This window comes from Oncorhynchus keta, chromosome 28 (genome assembly GCF_023373465.1).
Source record: "Oncorhynchus keta strain PuntledgeMale-10-30-2019 chromosome 28, Oket_V2, whole genome shotgun sequence".
NCBI classification, from domain to species: domain Eukaryota; kingdom Metazoa; phylum Chordata; class Actinopteri; order Salmoniformes; family Salmonidae; genus Oncorhynchus; species Oncorhynchus keta.
In genome coordinates, this window is record NC_068448.1 from 30,380,077 (window position 1) to 30,406,614 (window position 26,538).

General features: G+C 44.5%; 1 protein-coding gene across 5 annotated transcripts in view; it reads right to left on the reverse strand.

Annotated features, from left to right (window-relative positions):
• LOC118361005 (protein 4.1-like) overlaps nt 1–22,584 on the reverse strand; it is a 105,532-nt gene extending 82,948 nt beyond the window's left edge. For all 5 annotated transcript variants that reach the window (XM_052482728.1, XM_052482726.1, XM_052482725.1 and 2 more), the window contains exon 1: nt 22,287–22,584. The gene's annotated coding sequence lies outside the window, so the exon portion shown is untranslated. The remainder of the gene's footprint in view (nt 1–22,286) is intronic.
• Between the last annotated feature and the right edge of the window lie 3,954 nt (nt 22,585–26,538).

A 26,538-nucleotide genomic window follows, 5' to 3' on the forward strand; every position in this document is an offset into this window, starting at 1 on the left:
CCATTTGGTAAAAGACCAAGGCAATATTATGGCAAGAACAGCTCAAATAAGCCAAAAAATACAGTCCATCATTACTTTAAGACATGAAGGTCAGTCAATCCAGAAAACTTCAAGAACTATGAAAGTTTCTTCAAGTGCAGTCGCAAAAACCATCAAGCGCTATGATGAAACTGGCTCTCATGAGGACCGCCACAGGAAAGGAAGACCCAGAGTTAACTATGCTGCAGAGGATAGGTTCATTAGAGTTAACTGCACCTCAGATTGCAGCCCAAATAAATGCTTCACAGAGGGCAAGTAAAAGACACCTCAACATCAGGTGGTCAGAGGAGACTACGTCAATCAGGCCTTCATGCCTGGTTGAATTGCTGCAAAGAAACCACTACTAAAGTACACCAATAATAATAAGAGACTTGCTCGGGCCAAGAAACACGAGCAATGGACATTAGACAGGTGGAAATCTGTCCTTTGGTCTGACGAGTCCAAATCTGAGATTTTTGGTTCCAACTGCCGTGTCTTTGTGAGACGCAAAGTAGGTGAACGGATGACCTCCACATGTGTGATTCCCACCATGACGCATGGAGGAGGAGGTGTGATGGTGTGGGGGTGCTTTGCTGGTGACTGCGGGTGATTTATTTAGAATTCAAGGCACACTTCTGGTTTGCTGTAGTGGGGCTATCATTTGTTTTTCAACAGGACAATGACCCAAAACACACCTCCAGGCTGTGTAAGGGCTATTTGACCAAGAAGGAGTATGATGGAGTGAGGCATCAGATGACTTGGCCTCCACAATCACCCGACCTCAACCCAATTGAGATGGTTTGGGATGAGTTGGACCGCAGAGTGAAAGAAAAGCTGCCAACAGGAACTCCTTCAAGACTGTTGCAAAGGCATTCCTCATGAAGCGGTTGAGAGAATGCCAAGAGTGTGCAACGCTATCATCAAGGCAAAGGGTGGCTACTTTGGAGAATATCAAATATAAAATATATTTTGATTTGTTTAACACTTTTTTGCTTACTACATGATTCCCTGTGTGTTATTTCATAGTTTTGATGTCTTTCACTATTATTCTACAATGTAGAAAATTGTTTAAAAAAAATAAAATAAAAACCCTTGAATGAGTAGGTGTGTCCAAACTTTTGACTGATACTGTATATTTTTCTGCTACTGTTCGGCTAAAGGAATGTTGGTCGACCAACAGGCTGTCGACTAAACAATCGACCCATCGATTAAATGTGGTCAGCCCTACTATGTTGTGGAATACTTAAGTTAATCATGTAAAGAAATATTACTCCTTCTACATCTGTAAGTCAAACCACACGTTTATCATGGTGTTAGTGTAACAGTATAGCTTCGGTCCCTGTCTGCCCCAAGCTGGGCACGAACACGCAACAAAGAAGCACCATCAATACCACTGACCTAAAACAAAAGCATTTCTAGGTCTGGGGAAACAATACTTCTCGGTCTCAGGGCGGATGACATCACTTGCATAAGTTTAGCGCATCGCTAACGGAGTAGTTATTCCACATCGGCTACGCTATAGCATAAAGACAGGAAACCATGAGTGCCACCAATGGACATTAGACAAGATTACAGACATCTCTAAATCTTTCAGTACTTCGATCCAGATTTGAGTACCATTTCTCTAGCTAGAATGGAAGTGTGATTAAAAAACAAGGGATAAAGCTAATGAGATGGTGGGATTAGAGAAATGGCACAAGGCAGGCTAAGATTAAAGTTTAACACATCCAGGAAAACCTTAATTAAGAAGTAACAAAATAGGGTTTTAATTCAGTCTTTTAATTGCTCCACACTTGTAAACAGCTGATGGATAATGTGGTATTAGTCACCAAAGCATCAAGGAAGTTAAGATGAACATTTCCCTCAGCCAGCTGTCTGTCTGCTAGCGGGTCTCTGAATTTAACTCTTGAAAGGCTCAGACGGAAGACTTCTCTCAACTTTAGCGACAGGCAAACCTATCTGTGCATAAGCAGAGGCAATCCAAAAATGATATAAACAGGCTCTTGAGAGAACTAATGTGATACGCAGCATGATAAGTAGGCTTGGGTGGTATACAGTGCCTTGCGAAAGTATTCGGCCCCCTTGAACTTTGCGACCTTTTGCCACATTTCAGGCTTCAAACATAAAGATATAAAACTGTATTTTTTTGTGAAGAATCAACAACAAGTGGGACACAATCATGAAGTGGAACGACATTTATTGGATATTTCAAACTTTTTTAACAAATAAAAAACTGAAGAATTGGGCGTGCAAAATTAGGTCGCAAAGTTCAAGGGGGCCGAATACTTTCGCAAGGCACTGTACCGTATATACCTATACCAGGGTATTTGGAAATAGCCACTGGATGGTTTTTCATTACCCTCAATACCGTTGCACTATTTCTTTGAAGTTGTTGTTTTATTAATTTTAATATTTGCAGCTACTTTTTAAAGGCTACTTCAGGATTAGCAGATACCCATAGACTTCCAGTCATTGTGCTAAGGTTTGTTAGAATTTGCTTGAGAAACTAACTTCATACTGATTAGATCCTAGGCTGTGTCGCAGCCGTCTGCAACTGGGAGACCCATGAGGTGGCACATAATTGGCCCAAAGTCGTCCGGGTTTAGGGGAGGGTGTCAAGAAGCAATGCGGCTTGGCGGGGTCGTGTTTTGGAGGACGCACAGCTCTCCCAAGTCTGTATGGGAGTTGCAGCGATAGTACAAGACTAACTACCAATTGGATATTATGAAATTGGGGAGAAATAGGGCAAAAAAATTAAATAATGAAACACAAAAAATTGTAATTACTTTCTTCATACTGGACACAGAGACATAAAAATGGTATCCACAAGTTCATCTGACTCTGGGGAAGTAGATAAATGGCCTCATTGGCAAAATACCAAAGTATCCCTTTAAGTAAATACCTGCAGTCAACTTGTGCAATACATTAGGAAATACCGAAGATCGCGTTGTACATTTTACCTGTCAGATAATTTAGCTAATTTATTAGCTCTTTAGTTATCTAGCTAAGTGGTTAGCTTCTTACAAAATCAAGTTGTGCTTGGTAACAGCAGAGAATCTTCTCCTGGATCAAGAGCCTTGCTGTCTAATATTTGAGACTGTATAACATGTAGTGCTCGTGAGCATTTCGCTATCATTCTCTATTGGATTTTACATGTACTTGTAAGCATTGCTAACCTTCGTATTACAAAGGCTCAGTGGGGTTTGAAAAAAACAAACTTCCCTTGTGTTCAGTGCCAGTATTACTGAATATGGCACAAGGTCAGTAGGAACGTATGACAATCTGGATAGCGCCCAAGTCTAGTGATAAGTCCCTCAATTTCAAAGCTCAGTGTGGACAAAGAAAGTAATACATGGAGTGTCTTTGAACCCTTTATGAAGTGACTTCATGACCAGTACCTAACAATAAGAAATAGGGTATAATTACTTTATTTCCTCAACAATGGCTGTAAATTGCAAACTGAAACTGTGTTGAGTGTGAGTGAGCTATATGTCAGGACTGTGCAGTTTTACATCAGTAAGGTCATGTTTATGCAATGGGTAGCCTACACTCTTAGAAAAAAATCTGGTATAAAAGATTTGGACGATACCCATGGTACACAATATATAAAGCAAGCAGCATAACAGCTGCACCAATGCATGGGCACTCACACGACCAACGAACATGGGAACAATAACCGACAAAGACAGAGGGAACATATATAACATACTAATCAGGGGAAATGGGAACCAGGTGTGTGTAATCAGACAAGACAGTCTGGAGTTGATGGTAATGAATCCCATTCAGTGAAGCCTAGAAAGCCGGTGACGTAGACCTCCGGAACTGGGGAACAGAATGAGCATCAGTGCCGGGGGGTCCGTGACAGTAGCCCTCCGCTGACACGCCCCACCAGTAGTGGGACGACCACAGGGTCGCAGTGCGGGTCGGTCTTGGCGCCAACGGTAAAAATCCCTAGTCAGCGAAGCGTCCAGAATGTCCAACGCAGGAACCCAGCACCACTCCTCTGGGCTGTACCCCTGCCAGTCATTGAGGTACTAGAGACGCCGGACGCTTGGAATCCAGAACCTCCCGGACTGAGTACGCCGGACCTCCCTCAGTGTCCAGAGGAGGAGGCAGGGCATCATTGGGTCCAGCCTCAGCAAGGTGACCAGGCACCACTGGCCTGAGGAGAGACACATGAAAGGTCAGGTTAATGCGGTAATCCACAGGGAGTTGTAAACGGTACGTTACCTCATTAACCCTCCTCAGGACTTCGGTCTGGCTCGGATGCCAAGGTGCCAGGGCCGGCTGATTCTTTTCCAGTGTGTGTTGGGGTGTGAGGTTAGTGGAGGAGTGACGGAGGGAATTCTGCGCGTACTCCGCCCAAGGTAGAAAATCCGCCAAGCCGATCCTGACAGTAACACCACAGGAACCTGCTCAAATCCTAGTAGAGGCCGATTCCCGGAGGTGAGACTGACTGTGACCCCTAGGCATTCCATGAATGCCTTCCATATGCCTTCCTCTGTTCACCGTGAGGGCCACGATCTTACACAATATCCTCCAGGATCCCATAGTGCCGGAAGACGTGCGTAAAAAGAGCCTCTGCGGTTTGCATGGCCGACGGAAGCCCAGGCAGAGGAAGGAGGCGTCAAGCTTAGGAAAAACGGTCCACAATGACACAAATGGTGGTGTTTCCCTGGGAGGGACAAAGTCCACTGAGAGGTGAGAACAGGGTAGACAGAGCTCAGATGGAGCAGGAAGAGACATAACCCCGGACATCCCTAGCCAGGGTGGGCCACCAGTACTTCTCCGTTAGGCAGGCGATGGTACAGCCTATCCGAGGACACAGGCGCGTGTGCGCCCAGGAAAGGATGTGGTCCCGCACACCTGTGGGCACGTAGGAGCGGTTCTCTGGGCACTGTGCAGGTGCGGGTTCCGTACACAGAGCCTGCCATATGTCAGCGTCCACGTCCCATACCACTGGCGCGATTATGCGGAACGGAGGGATGATGAGGGTCTCCTCTCCCTGCCTCTCCTCTGCATCATAGAGGCAAGCCTGGCCTATAGGAAATCGTGAATTGGAACCTGTTTAGCCTCGTTGCTGTCCTGATGTACTCCAGGTTGCGGTGGTCCGTCCACACCAGGAAAGTGTGTTTGGACCCCTCCAGCCAGTGCCTCCATGCCTTCAAAGCCTTCTTGACCACCAAGAATTCCCGGTCCCCTACGTCGTCATTCCTCTGGGCAGCTCAGCTGCTTAGAGTAGACAGCGCAGGGCCGCAGCTTTGGAGGGGTTCCGGTACGCTGGGACAGCACTGCCCCAATTCCTACTTCGGAGGCATCCACCTCGACGATGAAGGGGAGTGAGGGGTCGGGATGTGCCAACACGGGAGCAGGGGTGAAACGTGCCTTCGGCGTCTCGAACGCCCTCTCTGCCTCCACCGTTCAATTAAGCTGCTGACCTCCTCTTAGCAGGGAGGTAAGAGGAGCGACTACTGTGCTGAAGCCCCGGATGAACCTCTGGAAATAGTTGACGAACCCCAGGAATCGCTGGACTGCTTTCACAGAGTTGGGGATGGCCCATGACCTGACTGCGCTGACACTTTGCTCCTCCATCTCCACTCCCTCCGTGGAGATGAGATAGCCCAACAAGGACTTGGACCGCTGGAAAAACAAGCATTTCTCCTGTTTACATATAGATCATGCTTCAACAGTCTTCTCAGCACAGACCTGAAAAACGAGACATGCTGGACGCGGTCAGCAGAATAGACCAAAATGTTGTCTATATAGACCACTACGCCCTGTCCCAGCATGTCCTGAAACACTTTGTTGATGCATGGAAGACTGAAGGAGCATTAGACAAGCCAAAGGGCATTATGAGTAAAAAGCAGTCTTCCATTCATTGCCTGCACGAATGCGCACCAGACTAGAGGTCGACTGATTATGATTTTTCAACGCAGATACCGATGCCGATTATTGGGGGACCAAAAAAAAGCCGATACCGATTAATCGGCCGATTTATAAAAAATGTATTTGTAGTAATGACAATTACAACAATACTGAATGAACACTTATCTTAATATAATACATCAATAAAATCAATTTAGCCTCAAATAAATAATGTAACATGTTCAATTTGGTTTAAATAACGCAAAAACAAAGTGTTGGAGAAGAAAGTAAAAGTGCAATATGTGCCATGTAAAAAAGCTAACATTTAAGTTCCTTGCTCAGAACATGAGAACATATGAAAGCTGGTGGTTCCTTTTAACAGTCTTCAATATTCCCAGGTAAGAAGTTTTAGGTTGTAGTTATTACAGGAATTATAGGACTATTTCTCTCCATAAGATTTGTATTTAATAAACCTTTTACTATTGGATGTTCATATAGGCACTTTAGTATTGTCAATGTAACAGTATAGCTTCCGTCCCTCTCGCCCCTACCTGGGCTCGAACCAGAAACACATCGACAACAGCCACCCTCGAAGCAGCATTACCCAACGCTCCACAAAAGCCGTGGCCCTTGCAGAGCAAGGGGAACAACCACTCCAAGTCTCAGAGCGAGTGACGTTTGAAACTCTATTAGCGCGCGCCCCGCTAACTAGCTAGCCATTTCACATCGGTTACACCAGCCTAATCTCGGGAGTTAATAGGCTTGAAGTCATAAACAGCTCAATGCTTGAAGCACAGCGATGAGCTGCTGTCAAAACGCACAAAGTGCTGTTTGAATTAATGCTTACGAGCCTGCTGGTGCCTACCATCGCTCAGTCAGACTGCTTTGGAATCCCCCGTTTGGCAAAGTTGGCTGTCTTTGTTAGGAAGAAATAGTCTTCACGGAGTTCTTAACGAGCCAGGTTAGCAGGCAATATTAACTAAATATGCAGGTTTAAAAATATATACTTGTGTATTGATTTTAAGAAAGGCATTGATGTTCATGGTTAGGTACACATTGGAGCAAGTACGCACCACATCGATTATATGCAACGCAGGACACGCTAGATAAACTAGTAATATCATCAACCATGTGTAGTTAACTAGTGATTATGGTTGATTGATTGTTTTTTATAAGATAAATTTAATGATAGCTAGCAACTTACCTTGGCTTCTTACTGCATTTGCGTAACAGGCAGTCTCCTCGTAGAGTGCAATGTAATTAGGTGGTTAGAGCGTTGGACTAATTAACTGTAAGGTTGCAAGATTGAATAGCGATTTACCGATTGTTATGAAAACTTGAAATAAGCCCTAATTAATCGGCCATTCCGATTAATCGGTCTACCTCTACACCAGACTGTAGGCGCTCCTCAAGGCCAGCTTCATGAAGTACTGCACCCCGTGCATTTGTTCGGTAAATCCACTTGAGCACAGTCCGGACTTTCCACTGTAGTGGTGTTGACAGACACCCGGAGACACCTCCCCTGACACTCCTGCGACCAACCCAGCAGTCTCCTATCGGACCAGGAAATAACCGGGTTATGCAAAAACAATGGGGTGTGTGGGGGTGTCTATAATCAAGAAAGTGATATGTTCAGAATGAGTGTCATGGACAGTAAAGAAACAGGAACAGTAATGTGATGTACGAGCCCTGTCCTTATTGGACGATTATCCAGGGCTCGAACTGGAATGGGTGACTGTAGGGGAACAAAGGAATGCAGTGGCAGTGGCCTATCTAAGAAATTACCGGCAGCTCTGGAATCAATCAGAGCTAACGGGAGTGAAGGGCTAGGTTACTCAGGGAATTTAACAGGAAAACACACGGGTTAATTTGACAGAGAAGGAGAGGAGACCTTGCCTCCTACCTGGGTTGGCGCAGGGGAATTCCCTGGCTTGTCACCTCCTCGCCTCCTAGTGAATAGACAGCAGGTCGGGGAGAAATGACCCCTTTTTCCACAATAGAAGCAGGCCCAGATTCCTCCTTCACTTATGCTCTGCCTCAGGCAAATGTGCCGAGCCCACCTCCATCGGCTCTGGCCAGGGAGCAGGGGTAGCCATGGGCTCCAAATTCCTCGCAGGTCTTCTTTGGGACTGCAGGAGGTTGTCCAACCGGATCGCCATGCTGATGAGCTGGTCGAATGACAGCCTGCTGTTTTGACAACATAACTCCAGCTCTACCCAGGTGCAGGAACACACAATAGGGGTTTTTAATATACCCAAAAGAAACACGTACAAAAAAACACATACAAAACACTGGGCTGTGCCCAAACAAAAGAGCGAAGGTAAACCTTGTTGAACAACAAGGGATGATAACCGTAATACACAATATATAAAGTATGCAACATAACAGCTGCACCAACACATAGGTACTCACACAACCAACGGACATGGGAACAATAACTGACAAAGACAGAGAGAGACATATATAGGCATATATAAGACATATATAACATACTAATCAGAGGAAATGGGAACCAGGTGTGTGTAATCAGACAAGACAGTCTGGGGTTGATGATAACGAATCCCGTTCAGTGAAGCTTAGAAAGCCGGTGACGTAGACCTCCGGAACTGGTGAACAGAATGAGCATCAGTGCCAGGGGGATCCGTGACATATCAAGAACCTAAAAGGGTTCTTTGGCTGTCCCCATAGGAGAACCCTTTGAAGAACCCTTTTTGGTTCCATGTAGAACCATTTACACAGAGGGTTCTACATGGAACCCAAAAGTGTTCTTCAATGGGGACAGCCAAAGACCCTTTTGGAACCCTTTTTTCTAAGAGTGTATGTAATATGCTCTGTTGTGTGTGTGTGTGTGTGTGTGTGTGTGTGTGTGTGTGTGTGTGTGTGTGTGTGTGTGTGTGTGTGTGTGTGTGTGTGTGTGTGTGTGTGTGTGTGTGTGTGTGTGTGTGTGTGTGTGTGTGTGTGTGTGTGTAGAGAAATGGTCTTAAGAAGTTGATCAGTGACAGAAGCGTGGGTGCTCATTTCAAATGTCAAGACGTGGGGGCCAATCAATTCTTTCATTTAGGCCGCAATGCAACTTAATTACTGAAAGCTCCACATCTGTTATGGTCACTGCACACTTAATCTTCAGCCTAGAGGAGATAATAGGGAATGGGACGGCAGGTGCTTAGGTGCACAACTCTCTTCTCTGTATCACGGAGGCGCTCCGCACTGCTAAAGCTAACTCTCTCTCCTCTGCTCTCATCCTTCTAGACCTATCGGCTGCCTTCGATACTGTGAACCATCAGATCCTCCTCTCCACCCTCTCCGAGTTGGGCATCTCCGGCGCGGCCCACGCTTGGATTGCGTCCTACCTGACAGGTCGCTCCTACCAGGTGGCGTGGCGAGAATCTGTCTCCTCACCACGCGCTCTCACCACTGGTGTCCCCAGGGCTCTGTTCTAGGCCCTCTCCTATTCTCGCTATACACCAAGTCACTTGGCTCTGTCATAACCTCACATGGTCTCTCCTATCATTGCTATGCAGACGACACACAATTAATCTTCTCCTTTCCCCTTCTGATGACCAGGTGGCGAATCGCATCTCTGCATGTCTGGCAGACATATCAGTGTGGATGACGGATCACCACCTCAAGCTGAACCTCGGCAAGACGGAGCTGCTCTTCCTCCCGGGGAAGGACTGCCCGTTCCATGATCTCGCCATCACGGTTGACAACTCCATTGTGTCCTCCTCCCAGAGCGCTAAGAACCTTGGCGTGATCCTGGACAACACCCTGTCGTTCTCAACTAACATCAAGGTGGTGGCCCGTTCCTGTAGGTTCATGCTCTACAACATCCTCAGAGTACGACCCTGCCTCACACAGGAAGCGGCGCAGGTCCTAATCCAGGCACTTTTCATCTCCCGTCTGGATTACTGCAACTCGCTGTTGGCTGGGCTCCCTGCCTGTGCCATTAAACCCCTACAACTCATCCAGAACACGGCAGCCCGTCTGGTGTTCAACCTTCCCAAGTTCTCTCACGTCACCCCGCTCCTCTGCTCTCTCCACTGGCTTCCAGTTGAAGCTCGCATCCGCTACAAGACCATGGTGCTTGCCTACGGAGCTGTGAGGGGAACGGCACCTCAGTACCTCCAGGCTCTGATCAGGCCCTACACCCAAACAAGGGCACTGCGTTCATCCACCTCTGGCCTGCTCGCCTCCCTACCACTGAGGAAGTACAGTTCCTGCTCAGCCCAGTCAAAACTGTTCGCTGCTCTGGCCCCCCAATGGTGGAACAAACTCCCTCACGACGCCAGGACAGCGGAGTCAATCACCACCTTCCGGAGACACCTGAAACCCCACCTCTTTAAGGAATACCTAGGATAGGATAAGTAATCCTTCTCACCCCCCTAAAAGATTTAGATGCACTATTGTAAAGTGGCTGTTCCACTGGATGTCATAAGGTGAATGCACCAATTTGTAAGTCGCTCTGGATAAGAGCGTCTGCTAAATGACTTAAATGTTAAATGTTAAATGTTTATCTCTTCAAAGAAGTTCATTAAGTCATGAACCCCATGGAACCCAAGAGTTCTACTTGGAACCAAAAAGGATTTTACCTGGAACCAAAAAGGGTTCTCCTATGGGGACAGCCAAAGAACCCTTTTGGAACCCTGTTTTCTGAGTGAAGTAAATGACAGCAGATTACATAAGAAAATCCCCTTGATTAAAAAGACAATGAGGCAGTTAGGTGGTTGTTGTGGCCTGCAAAGCAGCTGAGCTTACTGTTCATAGATCATTGCCAGAAGTATGTTGCAGAACACTAGAGGCTGGGCTAGGGCTGAGCGATATGGCCAAAATACTGTATTATATCACAATATATTTTATTTATTTTTACGGTGTTATGGTATATATTTTATGGTATATATTTGATGATTTTGAATAATAAAAGTTCTAAATATGCTTAATGAATCGTGCATGACCTTAGAGTGGCAACAACAAAACATATTTTAATGGGGCTTTCTGTGACAAAACTATCAGTATAGTTTAAAATGCGATGGAAATATATTGAAGTTTCGATTTTTATCCGGTACATGAAAGATTAAGCATAAAAGCACTTTTTGTGTGCATTACGTGTGGAAACTCACGACTGGTGAGGAAATGCATGTCATTTCTTTAAGCAGATTTTAGAATATTCGCATGAAAATCTGTCGCTAATTGAATGGAAACCTAGCTTCTGACAATGGATTTTCAATGGATTCAATGGCAGTTCTTACTTTTGCCACAAGGGGCATTGTCCCGATTTCTAGGATGCTTTTGGCTCCAGTGCTGCCTAACGGGCACTATTCATGGTAAAAAATGTACATGTGCACACCCAAAGCGCTTGCTAGTCGGCTCTCACCCACCATGGAACTGTGATTGGTTGCCATGGCTGCAGGCTTGGCTGCAGACATTGTCGGATGATTTAAGAACTCTTGTGTTCACTCTGCAGACAGGACAGGCGGGAGCAACGGCTGCTGCACCTGTGGCTGTTCCTAATCCTCCACTCCCTACCAGCCCAAGCGTCTTCCTCCATTCGGGAGCCTCATCTCCCGGCACCGGAGTGCTATGAGGGGCCTCCTGGGAGGTGTCGTGGGTTCCTGCTCCAATGCTTGCTGGCTTTCGAGCTGCAGGCATCAACGTTTCCCAGCAAGCGTTCCAGAATGGCATACGTCATCTCCTTGCTCTCAGGACGGGCTCTGGCCTGGGCCACGGCCATATGGGAGAAGCAATCAGACATTTGTTTTAATTGGCAAAGCTTCACCCAGGAGATGGAGAGGGTTTTTGATCAACCCATCAGTGGCAGGAATGCTGCTCAAAGACTCATTGCGCTTTGGCAGGGCAGCCGGAGAGTAGCTGATTACGCCATTGACTTTCGGATGCTCGCTGCTGAGAGCGGTTGGAATACAGAAGCCCTTCACTCAGCCTTTCTGAACAGACTCTGTGAGGTTCTGAAGGATGAACTGGCTTCCCAGGACAACCCTGACACTCTGGATGAACTTATCATTCTGGCCATCCGATTTGACAACCGGCTTTGGGAACGTCGTCGTGAGAGGATGGAGGGGTTCCGAGTTGTTCCCAGTGTTTCTGGGCAATGGGCAGTTCCTGCTTTCATAGACTCTGGGGCTACAGGCTGTGTTCTGGATCGCACATTAGCTGTTGTATTCGGCGCATGTGACTAATACAACTTGATTTGATTTGAAACTAAACATTAAAATACCGTTATTTAAGGCAAGGTAAAAATCCAACTCAGTCTATGCATCAATACCGGCATGTAATACAATAGAGTTTACCGGGCTGGGCAATGGATTTCAATGTCCTCTTGATGCCAACTTGGCATTGTGTTGTCGGCCAATTAATCTATTGTACGTTTTGACATTTCAAGTAATGTCTGGGAGCTTATTAATATCTGCTCTGTACATACACCCCCTGTGTGTGTGTGTGTGTGTGTGTGTGTGTGTGTGTGTGTGTGTGTGTGTGTGTGTGTGTGTGTGTGTGTGTGTGTGTGTGTGTGTGTGTGTGTGTGTGTGTGTGTGTGTGTGTGTGTGGTGGAGCTTCCGCCCTTTTGCTTACACATTACAGGTCTGCAAACAATGGAGTGTTAGGGGAAGGGATAGTGAGGGATTTGGAACTTTGTGAGTCTGGAATGTCAATCAGAGACTCTGTTATGTGTGTGAGATGACCTCTGTTCTGCTCTCATTTCCTGAGACAGAGCCCAGATAACAATCCCCACTTTGTGTCAGCTCCGTTGAAATGAAACATCAGTATCATTGACATGTTGAAACCATATATCTGCTGTAGTAGAAAGACTCCTAACTCATACTGCAGAATGTCACTTTCAAACAATGGAGGTTGAGTATAGATATAGTATGGTAGCACAACAAAGGCTCGTCGATTGTAGCTAGCGTTAAGATAAATGCCCAGATTGTAATGGAAATAATGGGGGTCATTTTCTGCAGAATGATGTGCCATGACGTGCCATCCGTCATGACCTGGCGGTGCCTATCTGTCATTATGCCCTCTTCCTTACAGAGACCCTGACAATTTGCGGCCCCAGAAATGTGATGCGAGCTATAGGGCGGGTCGCTGTAGCCCTGGGGCCAATCCTTCATCTGCTCAGCAGGTGGCAGGAGGAATCTATCAAACATGGTGGCTCAGTGTCATGTCACAGCAGAGAGGGAAGGCACATGGAAGACAGAGTTAAGACTCTGATTGTCAAACACAGTTTGCCATAACATTTCAGCTGATGGGTCTAAAGCACGAGACAAAAAGACTTGGCATATGAAAGATTGTCCGGATATCATGAAGCTATAATACAGGGGTCGGCAACCTTTTCTTATGGAACAGTTCAATGTCATTTATAATAAATATTCTACAAAGGTCTAATAATAAATGCAATAAATAACATTATTTATTGCAAAATACACAGTTCATTGTACAGAAATAATTAACTGTTACCAATAGCCCTAAACATAACTGAATGACAACTAGTCCAGAATATATAAGACAATCGTCTTTCCATCAAGTCCATATCTTGAATGAATACACGCCACTGCTGAGAATCATACTCTGTCTCTGGTCTCTCCCCTCTGACAGTTGCAATAGCCTAATAATCTTAATGCAAAATACATGGTTCAATTTACAGAAATATACAACTGTTAGGTCTAACAACAACAGCCCTAAACATAACTGATTAAGAACCAGTCAAGAATACGAAAGACAAGAAGGAGAGGACTGTGATAGACAATACATTCGTAGAGAGAGATGACCCTATCTCCCTCCAATTAGAGCACATTCATTGTTTGTAAAATACCTTGTAAGGGCAAAGATTCAGGCAGACAGATAGAGGTGCAAATAGATGTTGGTTTTATTTACACTCACCTCCGTATCTATTTGGACAGTGATGCAATAAAATTAAAATTGGGCCTCAATACTCCAGCATTTTTGGGGGAGATCAAATGTTTAATATGAGGTAAAAGTATATATGAGGTGACAGTATATAATGTAACAGTATAGAATCAAGGGATCCCGAGTGGCGCAGTGGTCTAAGATCCTGCATCTCAGTGCAAGAAGCATCACGGTTTGAATCCAGGCTGCATCACATTTGGCAGTGATTGGGAGTCCCATAGGTCAACGCACAATTGGCCCAGCATCGTCCAGGTTTGACCGTCATTGTAAATAAGAATTTGTTCTTAACTAGGGTTGCACATTTTGAGGAATATTCAGAGGTGGAAACTTTCTGTGGGAATTAACGGGAATATATGGGAATTAACGGGAATATATGGGAATTAACGGAAACATGTGCAAATGAATATTAATACCATTTAAATGTAGATGTTTTTTACATTGGATATATTTCCTATATCATATGGAGACCGAAACAAACATTTTACCTTATCATAAGTAGACAAAATTGCAAATGATTAAATCCTTCTAATAGAAAAAATATATATAATTTAGTTATGAATTGAACTTTAATTAAATGAGTTGACTCTTCACATGGGATGATTTCACTGAACAACAAAAGAAAGGGAATACTGAATGATCCCCAATGATCCATCGCATCTCCCAAAAACATTTTCAACATACATCTGTTAAATGATAGTCTAGAAAGTAAAGCTTTGTTTGTCTTCCTCTCAGGCTTTCATGTCTTCTCCCTGAACCTCCTCAACGTCCACCTCTTGAACATCAGACTCTGAGGCCTCATCTTTACTGTCACTTTCCAACCTTGTTGAGGATGGCTCGGTGTCAGACTCAAAAGCCTCAAATTTCCCCCAGATGCCCACCAATTTTTCAACCCTTGTATTGGTCAGCCTGTTGCTTGCTTTGGTATGTGTGTTCCCAAACAAGGACTAGTTGCGCTCTGAGTTGGCTGATGATGGTGGGATTTGGAGGATGATGGAGGCAACAGAAGAAAAAGTCTCAGATCCACAAAGACCCTTCCACCAGGTGGCTGATGAGATATGTTGGCACGACTGCCATATTGAATCTCCATCCCAAAGCCCTTGCTTGGAAGTGTACTTCGCCAGACTGCCAAGAACCTTGCCCTCATCCAGGCCAAGGTGGCCAGACACGGTAGTGATGACACCATAGGCCTTGTTGATCTCTGCACCAGACAGGATGATCTTGCCAGCATACTTGGGGTCCAACATCCAGTAGGATCCTCTTGATGGGGCTGTCCATATCGGCAGTGTGATATGGCCATTTCTTGGAGACTCCTTCCCCTCCAGGAGACTGCCAAACATGACAACACCACCCCAATGGGTGTTGCTGGGCAGCTTCAATGTGGTGCTCTTATTCTTCTCACTTTGCTTGGTGAGGTAGATTTCTGCTATAACTTGATGACCCTTCACATACCTAACCATTTCCTTGGCTCTCTTGTAGAGTGTATCCATTGTTTTCAGTGCTATGATGTCCCTGAAGAGCAGATATAACGCATGAGCAGTACAGCCAATGGATGTGATGTGAGGGTAGGACTCCTCCACTTTAGACCAAGCAGCCTTCATGTTGGCAGAATTGTTTGTGGTCCAAGGTCATTGATGACTGCCTTCAGCTGATGTGCAATGTAGAGACCGGGGTGTCTGTTGTCCCTTGTGTCTGTGCTCTTGTAGAATACTGGTTGAGGGGTGGAGATGATGTAGTTAATTATTCCTTGCCCACAAACATTTGACCACCCATCAGAGATGATTGCAATACAGTCAGCTTTCTCTATGATTTTCCTGACCTTTACTTGAACTCTGATGAGCTCTGCATTCAGCAAGTTAGTAGATAAAGCATGTCTGAGGGGTGTATGCTGAATGAAGAACATTCAGAAATCTCTTTCATTACACATTGCCTGTGAGCATCAGGGGTGATCCAGTTGCATACTACGTTCCTCCATTGAGTTGCATACTACGTTCCTCCATTGAGTCAAAAAAAACTTCTGATTCCAGTAGGACCATGAGCTGTTGCTATCGATAAGGTGTCTGATTCATAATTTTCACCTCGAATATAAGTAGTGGACCTTTTATCAGAGGTTGCTTGTTGTGAGCGCTGAGGGAACTTCATGCCCGTGGCCAGATGATTCTGCATCTTTGTTGCATTCTTCACATATGATTTGGCACAGTATTTGCAAATGTACACAGCTTTTCCTTCTACATTAGCTGGAATGATATTTCTCCACACATCAGACTGTGGCATTTTCCTGTAAAGATTAGAAAAAAAATTGTTTAAAAAAACAAATACATTTCCATGTACAGATAAATAGTTAAGCAGTTAAATTAAACAACTAATTTGTTAGATAAATATTTTTTAAATGAAACTTGTATAAAAACAGGTAAATTAACACTGCTCAGTTAGCAGGCTCAAGCAAGCTAAAACCCACATGATAGCAAAAACTACTTAGCAGAAATTGTTAGCAAGTTAGAAGTTATTTAAAGACACTTTGCTGTTGGCTACTAATTACTAATTACTAATTACTAGTTATGTATGTCATATCAAATATATTCACCTCAACCAGTATTGTAATCAAACTTACCAGAAAACATGTAGTCCTTGGCTCAGACAGTCTAGTGATGTGGGCTCAATAGCATCTCATTAGTGTGCAAGATCTTGAGAATCAGCTGTACATGTGATGGAAAAGTGCATTTGACATGCGATGGAAGAATGCACTTGGCATGCATAGGGTTGAGATTCCATTGAATTTGGGGAAAGGTTAACCAAAATATGCCACAAAACCTATAATTGCCTCATGTGTATCCCACAAAAAAAGGTTAAGCTAACTCTTTGATGAATTTAACTTCTTATGGCAGTATTGAGTACCTTGGATAAATAAGGTGCCCAGAGTAATCTACCTGTCCCAGTTGGTAATATATGCATATAATTATTACATTTGGATAGAAAACACTTCTAGTTTCTAAAACTGTTTGAATGATGTCTGTGAGTATAACAGAACTGATATGGCAGGCAAAAACCATGAAATAATCTGAGAACGGCGCTCAGAGAACAAATACATATATCCGCCATGTTGGATATATACAAATACATATATCCACCATGTTGGATATATACAAAATTGTAGACCTGCACCAGGCTGGGAAGACTGAATCTGCAATAGGTAATCAGCTTGGTTTGAAGAAATCAACTGTGGGAGCAATTATTAGGAAATGGAAGACATACAAGACCACTGATAATCTCCCTCGATCTGGGGCTCCAAGCAAGATCTCACCCCGTGGGATCAAAATTATCACAAGAACGGTGAGCAAAAATCCCAGAACCACATGGGGGGGACCTAGTGAATGACCTGCAGAAACCTGGGACCCAAGTAACAAAGCCTACCATCAGTAACACACTACGCCGCCAGGGACTCAAATCCTTGTTGAAATCTGACACAGCGGTTGCATTACAGAGAAGTATATCTTTAATTCCATGTATAACATTTGTATTTTCATCAACATTTATGATGAGTATTTCTGTAAATTGATGTGGCTCTCTGCGATATCACCGGATGTTTTTGGAACTACTGAACATAACGCGCCCAATGTATACTGAGATTTTTTTATATAAATATGAACTTTACCGAAAAAAACATACATGTATTATGTAACATGAAGTCCTGTGAGTGTCAAAGGTTAGTGATTATTTCTCTCTCTATTTCTGCTTTTTGTGACTCCACTATTTGGCTGGAAAAATGGCTGTGTGTGTTTTTGTGACTTGGCTCTGACCTAACATAATCATTTGTGGTGCTTTCGCTGTAAAGCCTATTTGAAATCGGACACTGTGGTGAGATTAACAACAAGATTACCTTTAAAATGGTATAAAATACATGTATGGTTGAGGGATTTTAATTGAGATTTCTGTTGTTTTGAATTTGGCGCCCTGAACTTTCACTGGCTGTTGTCATATTGATCCCGTTAACGATATTTCAGCCCTAAGACGTTTTAAGCAAAATTCTCCAAATTCCAGGGCTTAACTTCCCATGGAAAATTCTGGCAATTTACTGGAAATTTTTCGACCCTTTTCAACCCTATTCTAAACTGACTTGCCTCGTTAAATAAAGGATAAATAAAAGAAATATGAAGTTCACATAAAGTGAAAGACCTCGATCCACATGATTATAGAGCCCAACCTATTTATTCTCAATGTTGGCCAATCACGGGACCTTCCTCACACAACCTTGCCTGTTTAGTATGCCAGTCCATACACTATCGGAGCTGTATTAATCATATATTTTATTCTAATGGAGTTTGTGGCCAGTCCATCAATCTATGCTGAGAGGAAGTTGGCTCGAGCTACCTACTGTAGTAGAGGTGGGTGCACATGTGCAGTCAAGTGGGAGAACCATCACAGGACATGGAACAGTACCTCTTTCTGTAGGCTATATTGGTGTTAGCTGTACAGATGTGTGCAGTCATAAAAATATGAATTATCCTTCTATAGGTACATGCAGCCACACTACCAAAATAGTGAGCAGCTAGTTTAGCAGAGGATGTCATAGACAAATACAGGATAGGGTCATAGTTTATTAGTTCCTCTAATTGGAAGATGTAATACTGTCACGTTCGTTATAAAGATGAGACCAAGGCGCAGCGTGAGTAGAGTTCCACGTGTTTTTAATAAAACCGAAACTCAGCAAAACAAAACAAACAAGCGCAAACGAAACGTGAAGCTATACGAATAGTACAGACAGGCAACTAAACATAGAACAAGATCCCACAAACACCAAAGGGAAATGGCTACCTAAATATGATCCCCAATCAGAGACAACGATAAACAGCAACGATAAACATATCAGGCCAACATAGATATACAAAAACCCTAGACCTACAAAACCCTAGACATACAACAACCCTAGACAATACAAAAACCCTAGACAATACAAAAACTAGCGTACCCACCCTAGTCACACCCTGACCTAACCACAATATAAAGAAAACAGAGATATCTCAGGTCAGGGCGTGACAAATACACATGCTACATCATGACTGAGGCATTTTGTTTCATATTAATTTGCTGACCTAAATAGTGAGCAATGAGCATAACAGTTGTGAACCAATAGCTGTTCAGACTGTGAGTTAGTGTAATCAAACGTTCAAAACAGTGTCTGCAAAAGCAAACAGCCATTGCAAGAGGAATGTGCCAGGTAGCAGCAAAATCCTTTGTTGGTCTTTCGAGACAATATTGCTTGACACGAGAATGATCTTGGACATGCATTGTCTTCCTGAGGTAAATTGATGTAATACAGTCATCTAGCTACCTCTCAGTGGCGTAAAGACAACACAATGTCGTCATTCGAAAGATAAACATCTGTCAATTGTAATGTGTAATGACTGTTTATTTACAATCAATCTTATGACTCTGAGACTGTAAGTTTATCTAGTGTTGAATTCAATATGGCTGTGAACAAATAACTGTTCCAGCAGATTCAATGAAATATCATGGATTGAAAATCAATCATGTAATGACATAGAGCTGACACAGGGGAGGCAGTGTGTCTGAGTGTGTCATGCATGACTGTAAAGGCGTTAGCATGCTACAGTTTGGCTGGCGCCTATAGGCAAACCGGAAAATAATTGCATGACGACGAGTCGTCTCTTTTGAATGACAACAGGCACGTCATTGAAGAATTCCTTCAGTTGACCAATCGCCAACGAGGGGGTGTAGACTTCGGCTGATGACTTCGGCTTGCCTTCGCGAAAGATGTTTGTGTGCCCCGAAACAGCCGAAAGAAACACTTGCCGAAGTCGAAAACGAACAATAACGTCAGAAAATGTCGTCATAATATATGCACGAACTGTTCCAAATGATCTTCTATGGACAATTGGCTTCTATTTCTGGGAAATGTGTTCCATGTGACATGAACATAAAATGCAATTTTCACAAGGAAACTAACTGAACCATAGGCTTTAAGGAATATTCCTGTAGGAATTTTCCTGTACAACAATTCCTCATATAGTATGTATCTGGACGTGTTATGTGTTGATCATAACCCTTATCTCCAAACCAATAGTATTCATAAGCAACCCTCTTTCGCAGGGAGACATAATAACACAAGGGGCACAGAACAATGACATTGGTTGGCACAAAGACTAGAATGCACTCTGGAGAAGCAGAAACAGCCAGAAATCAAGGAGAGGTAAGACAGAGGGATGGAGGAGTGGCAGGCTTGCCTCCCTCTGAACAGGCCCCAAATAAGGGGGATAGAGAAATTATGTGAAATCCTGCTTCAGTTGCTGTGCGCGATCAGTGGAGAAGCACGGTGAGTGAACACGCACACTAGACTGATCACTGACACCCACACAGATGCTCAGTCAAATACTGTAGAGTAGACAGTAGATTAGCTAGGAGAGAAAGAACAAGAGGATCCGAAAGAAGATCAGATTGAATCCAGACAGTAAGAAATAGGACTGTGTTGTGAGACTAGAGGAGGCATGAGTCGGTAGCTGGTACTGTAAACTCAGTCTGATGCAATGAATGTATGTATAGACCAGCTCACCAATAAGAGCTAGCTGCTGTAATACACAGATCTCAATGTTGAAGGCCCTTTCCTGTTTCAGTATGACAATGTCCTCATGCACAAAGCGAGGTCCATACAGAAATGGTTTGTCAAGATCGGTGTGGAAGAACTTGACTGGCCTGCACAGAGCCCTGACCTCAACCCCATCGAACACCTTTGGGATGAATTGGAACGCCGACTGCGAGTCTGGCCTAATCGCCCAATATCAGTGCCTGACCTCACTAATGCTCTTGTGGCTGAATGGAAGCAAGTCCCCGCAGCAATGTTCCAACATCTAGTAGAAAGCCTTTCCAGAAGAGTGGAGGCTGTTATAGCAGCAAAGGGGAGACCAACTCCATATTAATGCCCATGATTTTGGAATAAGATGTTCGACGAGCAAGGTGTCCACATACTTTTGGTCATGTAGTGTATAATGTTCTCTAACAGCTGTCATGCAAAAATATACATTTTCACCTAGATTTGGCTTGTCTCTACAATATTTAATCAATCCCACAACCACTGGCCGCTCAAACATCAGTCTTACAATTATGTTTGTTGAACAGTTAGATTGTGGCGCTGTCTCGGAAGAACAATTGTCATTTACACAGCCATTGTTTTCTAAGTGTTGTTTCATGTGTGATATTTTATCATCCCTAATGTAAATTCAATAAATACCTGACAACATTACTGTAAATTTCTTCATGTGAAAGCCTCACATCTTGCAACTTTGATATTAAAACTCCCTTAATTGTCTGGTTGGGGAAAAACAAACTTTCAGTGAGTGCAAATGTAGCCTACACTGAAAAATGGAAGCATCTACCTATGAGGGGTCTGCGTTTTTATTGTTGGCCTAGCTACTCAAACCCCATTCAGAAATTGTATTCGAATAACACGTTGGTGGTGACTATGATGTGTTAACAATGAATGATGGGGTTTTTACTCACATCCAAAATAAGAACATGTGCTGGACAAAAAGGTTCCGTTGTCGGGAGGGGGGGTGCAGCAGCAGGGTGGGGGGGGTATTGGTATATTTGTAATAGGCTATGTCATTACCTAATTTAAATGGCCATTGAATAGGCTACAGCAGATTACAGCTGTGGATGTGAACTCAAAACTAGGCTAGCCTAGCCATGCTTTCAAATATACTTATTCTGTAGCAGGTGCATCTCGAGGATTCTAAATTCTACCTTATTTTCTTGATTTTGAACGATTTCAGTTAAACTATTTATTTAGCGTTTTGCCTACACAGTTGTTGCCTACCTAGAGCATGCACGTTCATTTACAGATTGGCACGCATGCTGCTTGTCCCCTTTGCCACACCCGCACCAATTCTCCGGCTTCATTCTGTTGTCTAGAGGTGAGACAATGGCTATTTGAATCATTTAAAACGCACACAAGTAAAGCCGTAGGCATGACAGCCAAATATACTGCATGGGTCAATTGCCTATTTCAATACTGGATATTAGAATATTTCGGACAACAGATTTGACACACTGGCATCTGACTCGCAGGGTCCTAACGCATTGATACGCGCGTAGCCTAATATACATTACTATAAGCAACTGACACTAGCTATCGTAGGCTACACTGCATTATAACCCAGCATATCATACATGAAGAAGGATGTTGGTCTTGGCATATGATTGGACAACGGACCGATCATACTGCACAGATTAAACCTTTGGCAACACCCTTGCAATCATTCCACGAAACCGGCGGTGGGTTTAACACCGGTAGCCTATATGGGAAGGTGTCAACACACGGTTTTGTGCAGGCATTATTTTCCACTACTGTACGAATAACAAAACGTTCCGGGTGTCGGCTACAATGTCATGCTCACATGATACACAGGCTACACCTGTGCCTCCCATACACTGCAAGATAACTGCCAGAGAATGCAGAACAATTAAATAAAGGCTACCTGTCCTGTCGGGTCCAACTGTCAGTCTTCAGTCTAGATGTGGACCATTGAGGTTACAGGCCAGCGAAGCAACGTTACACCGACGCCGCCACCGCCCCTCAGCTTCTTTTCCCCGGGAGATGGCGCGAGAGAATAGATGGGAGGCACGACCGGGAAGGCGCGGAGGAAAGACGGAGGGGCGTGCTATAGGGGACAAGGGAACTCCCAGCGACGCGCGTGATGTGTCGACTGCTCCAGCTACCATATCTTGGACACAGGGCCGATGCAGACATATAAAACAACACAACTATTTTTTACTCAGTCGGGTCTCAATTTACTAATGAAAGTAAGAATAGCAGAATATACCAGGTGCAATTTCGAAATGTGGTTGTGCATCAGCAGTTTTTCTCTTATTATGTCAGTCGCTGACAGTCACTCAATTAGCCATGTCAGCCAGTGGCGATCCGTCATTCAGGGCAGAGCCGCACATGTTTTGATATAAAATATTATTTTTGTAAAAATTTGTGCATGTGTCAAATAACAGTTTATGTTTATAACAGTTTATGCAGGTAAATTCAGCCGAGCTCAGTGCTTTCTGTGGTGGTGGGGCGAGCCATCAGAAAATAGGAGCGTTGCACCGTGGTTGGCTCAGTGTTCTGTCAGTCATGGGGACACTACGTCATCGCCAAGTTTAAGTCCTTAGTAAGGGTAGACATCCAAAATTTCAGCCCTTTGGGTCCTGCCATTACAAGTGCCCTTCCAAGAAGGCTCAAGGTCATTGGCCACAGATAAAATGATATCAAAACATATTATATGTACAGTAGCTTTGATTGGACTGATCATTTCAACATCTTACTTTCAAGGTCTTAGCTAGCAGCCATCATCATTAATCAAGTCGACAATCTACTGGCAAATTATTTTCAATCCTTGTCATATGAAGAGAAATAATGAAGATAAATTACAGATAAAACCTTTCCGCGCTCATCAGCCATTGGACATAAAAATAACACAACAAGTTGGAAATCGCAAATTCAACAATGAGTGGTTTGTAAGGAATCAGTGGCTAACTGCAAGCATTGCAAAGCAACCACTAACATTAGCATGAATTAACATGAATTCCCACCATACAGTGGCAAGAAAAAGTATGTGAACCCTTTGCAATTACCTGCATTTCTACTTAAATTGGTCAAACAATTTGATCTGATCTTCATCTAAGTCACAACAATAGACAAACACAGTCTGCTTAAACTAATAACACACGAACAATGATACATTTTATGTATTGAGCACACTGTGTAAACATGCACAGTGCAGGGTGGAAACTGGTTAACCAGTTTGGAAGCAATAACCTCAGCCAAACATTTTCTGCACAACGGTCAGGAGGAATTTTCGACTCTTTACAAAACTGTTTCAGTTCAGCAATATTCTTATTTTTTTTATTTTACCCCTTTTTCGTGGTATCCAATTGTTTTAGTGGCTACTATCTTGTAACATCACTATAACTCCCGTACGGGCTCAGGAGAGACAAAGGTTGAAAGTCATGGTTGAAAACCAAGCCGCACTGCTTCTTAACACAGCGCCCTCCAACCCGGAAGCCAGCCGCACCAATGTGTCGGAGGAAACACTGTGCATCTGGCAACCTTGGTTAGCGTGCACTGCACCCGGCCCACCACAGGAGTCACTGGTGCGCAATAGGACAAGGATTTCCCTACCGGCCAAACCCGGACAACGGACGACGCTAGGCCAATTGTGCATCGCCCCACGGATCTCCCAGTCACGGCCGGTTACAACAGAGCCTGGGCGCGAACCCAGAGTCCTGGTGGCGCAGCGCTAGCTGCAATACAGCACCCTTAACCACTGCGCCACCCGGGAGGCTGGTCAGCAATATTCTTGTGATGTCTCATGTGAACCGTTCTCTTGAGGTCATGCTACTGCATCTCAATCGTGTTGAGGTCAGGACACTCCAGGTGTATTTTCTTCTGTTGAAGCCATTCTGTTGTTGATTTACTTCTGTGTTTTGGCTCAATGTCCTGTTGCATCACCCAACTTCTGTTGACCTTCAATTGGCAGACAGATAGTCTTACATTCTTCTGCAAAAATTATTGATAAACTTGATCTTTTTTTTTTTTTTTGTCGATGATAGCAAGCTGTCCAGGTCCTGAGGCAGCAAAGCAGACCCAAACCATGATGCTCCCTCCACCATACTTTACAGTTGGGATGAGGTTTTGATGTTGGTGTTCTGTGCCTTTTTTTCTCCACACATAGTGTTGTGTGTTCCTTCCAAACAACACAACTTTAATTTAATCTGTCCACTGAATATTTTGCCAGTAGCGCTGTGGAAAATTCAGGTGCTCTTTTGCAAACTTCAGATGTGCAGCAATGTTCTTTTTGGACACCAGAGGCTTCTTCCGTGGTGTCCTCCCATGCACACCATTCTTGTTTAGTGTTTCACGTATCGTAGACACGTCAACAGAGATGTTAGCATGTTCCAAAGATTTCTGTAAGTCTTTAGCTGACACTGTAGGATTCTTATTACCCTCAATGAGCATCATGTGCCATCTTTGCAGGTCAGCCAGTCCTAGGGAGAGTAGCAACAGTGCTGAACTTTCTCCATTTATAGACAATTTGTCTTACCATGGACTGATGAACATCAAGGCCTTTAGAGATACTTTTGTAACCCTTTTCCAGCTTTATGCAAGTCAAGAATTCTTAATCTTATGTCTTCTGAAATCTCTTTTGTTTGAGGCATGGTTCACATCGGGCAATGCTTCTTGTGAATAGCAAACTCAAATTTTGTGAATGTTTTGTATAGGGCAGGTCAACTCTAACCAAAATCTCCAATCTCATCTCATTGATTGGAGTCCGGGTTAGCTGACTCCTGTGTCACGCCCTGGTCGAAGTATTTTGAGTTTTTCTTCATGTATTTGGTCAGGCCAGGGTGTGACATGGGTTTTTGTATGTGGTGTGTAGCTTAGTGGGGTTGTAGCTTAGTGGGGTGTTCTAGGAAAGTCTATGGCTGTCTGAAGTGGTTCTCAATCAGAGGCAGGTGGTTATCGTTGTCTCTGATTGGGAACCATATTTAGGCAGCCATATTCTTTGGTTGTATTGTGGGTGATTGTCCTGAGTGTCTTGATGTCCTTGTTAGATGTTAGTTGACACATGTATAGGCTGTTTCGGTTTTTGTTTCGTTTATTGTTTTGTAGTGTTCGTGTTTAGTCGTGTTTTACGTTTGTTTAAATAAACATGGATCGCAATCGACACGCTGCAGTTTGGTCCGACTCTCCTTCACCATTAGAAAACCGTAACAGAATCACCCACCACAAACGGACCAAGCAGCGTGTCAACAGGCAGGAGCCACAGGAGAGGCAACAGAGGCAGCAGGAGCACCAGCAGCTGCAGTGGGAGAGGCTGCACTACCTGGAGAAATGGACTTGGGAGGAGATTCTAGATGGGAAAGGACCCTGGGAACAGCCTGGAGATTATTGTCGCCCCAAAGCCGAGCTGGAGGCAGCAAAAGCAGAGAGGCGGCATTATGAGGAGCTAGCACGGCAGAGCGGATGGAAGCCCGAGAGTCAGACCCAAAAATTTCTTGGGGGGTGGCTCACAGGGAGTATGGCTACGCCAGGTAGGAGACCTGAGCCAACTTCCTGTGGTTTACCGGGGGGCTAGAGAGACCGGGCAGGCACCGTGTTATGCAGTGGTGCGCACGGTGTCCCCAGTGCAGGTGCATAGCCCGGTGCGGTATATTCCTACTCCTCGTATCGGCCGGGCTAGAGTGGGCATCGAGCCAGGTAAGGTTGGGCAGGCTCGGTGCTCAAGAGCTCCAGTGCGCCTGCACGGTCCTGTCTATCCAGTACCACCTCCACACCCCAGCCCTCCGGTAGCAGCTACGCGCACCAGGCTTCCTGTGAGTGTCCTCGGCCCAGTACCACCAGTGCCAGCACCACGCATCAGGCCTACAATGCGCCTCGCCTCTCCTGCGCTGCCGGAGCCTCCCGCCTGTTCAGCGCTATCAGAGCCTTTCTCCACTCCTGCGCTACCGGAGTCTCCCGCCTGTTCAGCGCTATCAGAGCCTTTCTCCTCTCCTGCGCTACCGGAGTCTCCCGCCTGTTCAGCGCAGCTAGAGCCTTCTTCCTCTACAGCGCTGCTGGAGTCTCCTGTCTGTTCAGCGCAGCCAGAGCTGTCAGCCTGCATGGAGCAGTCAGAGCTGTCAGCCTGCATAGAGCAGCCAGAGCTGCCAGTCTACATGGAGCAGCTAGAGCTGTCAGTCTGC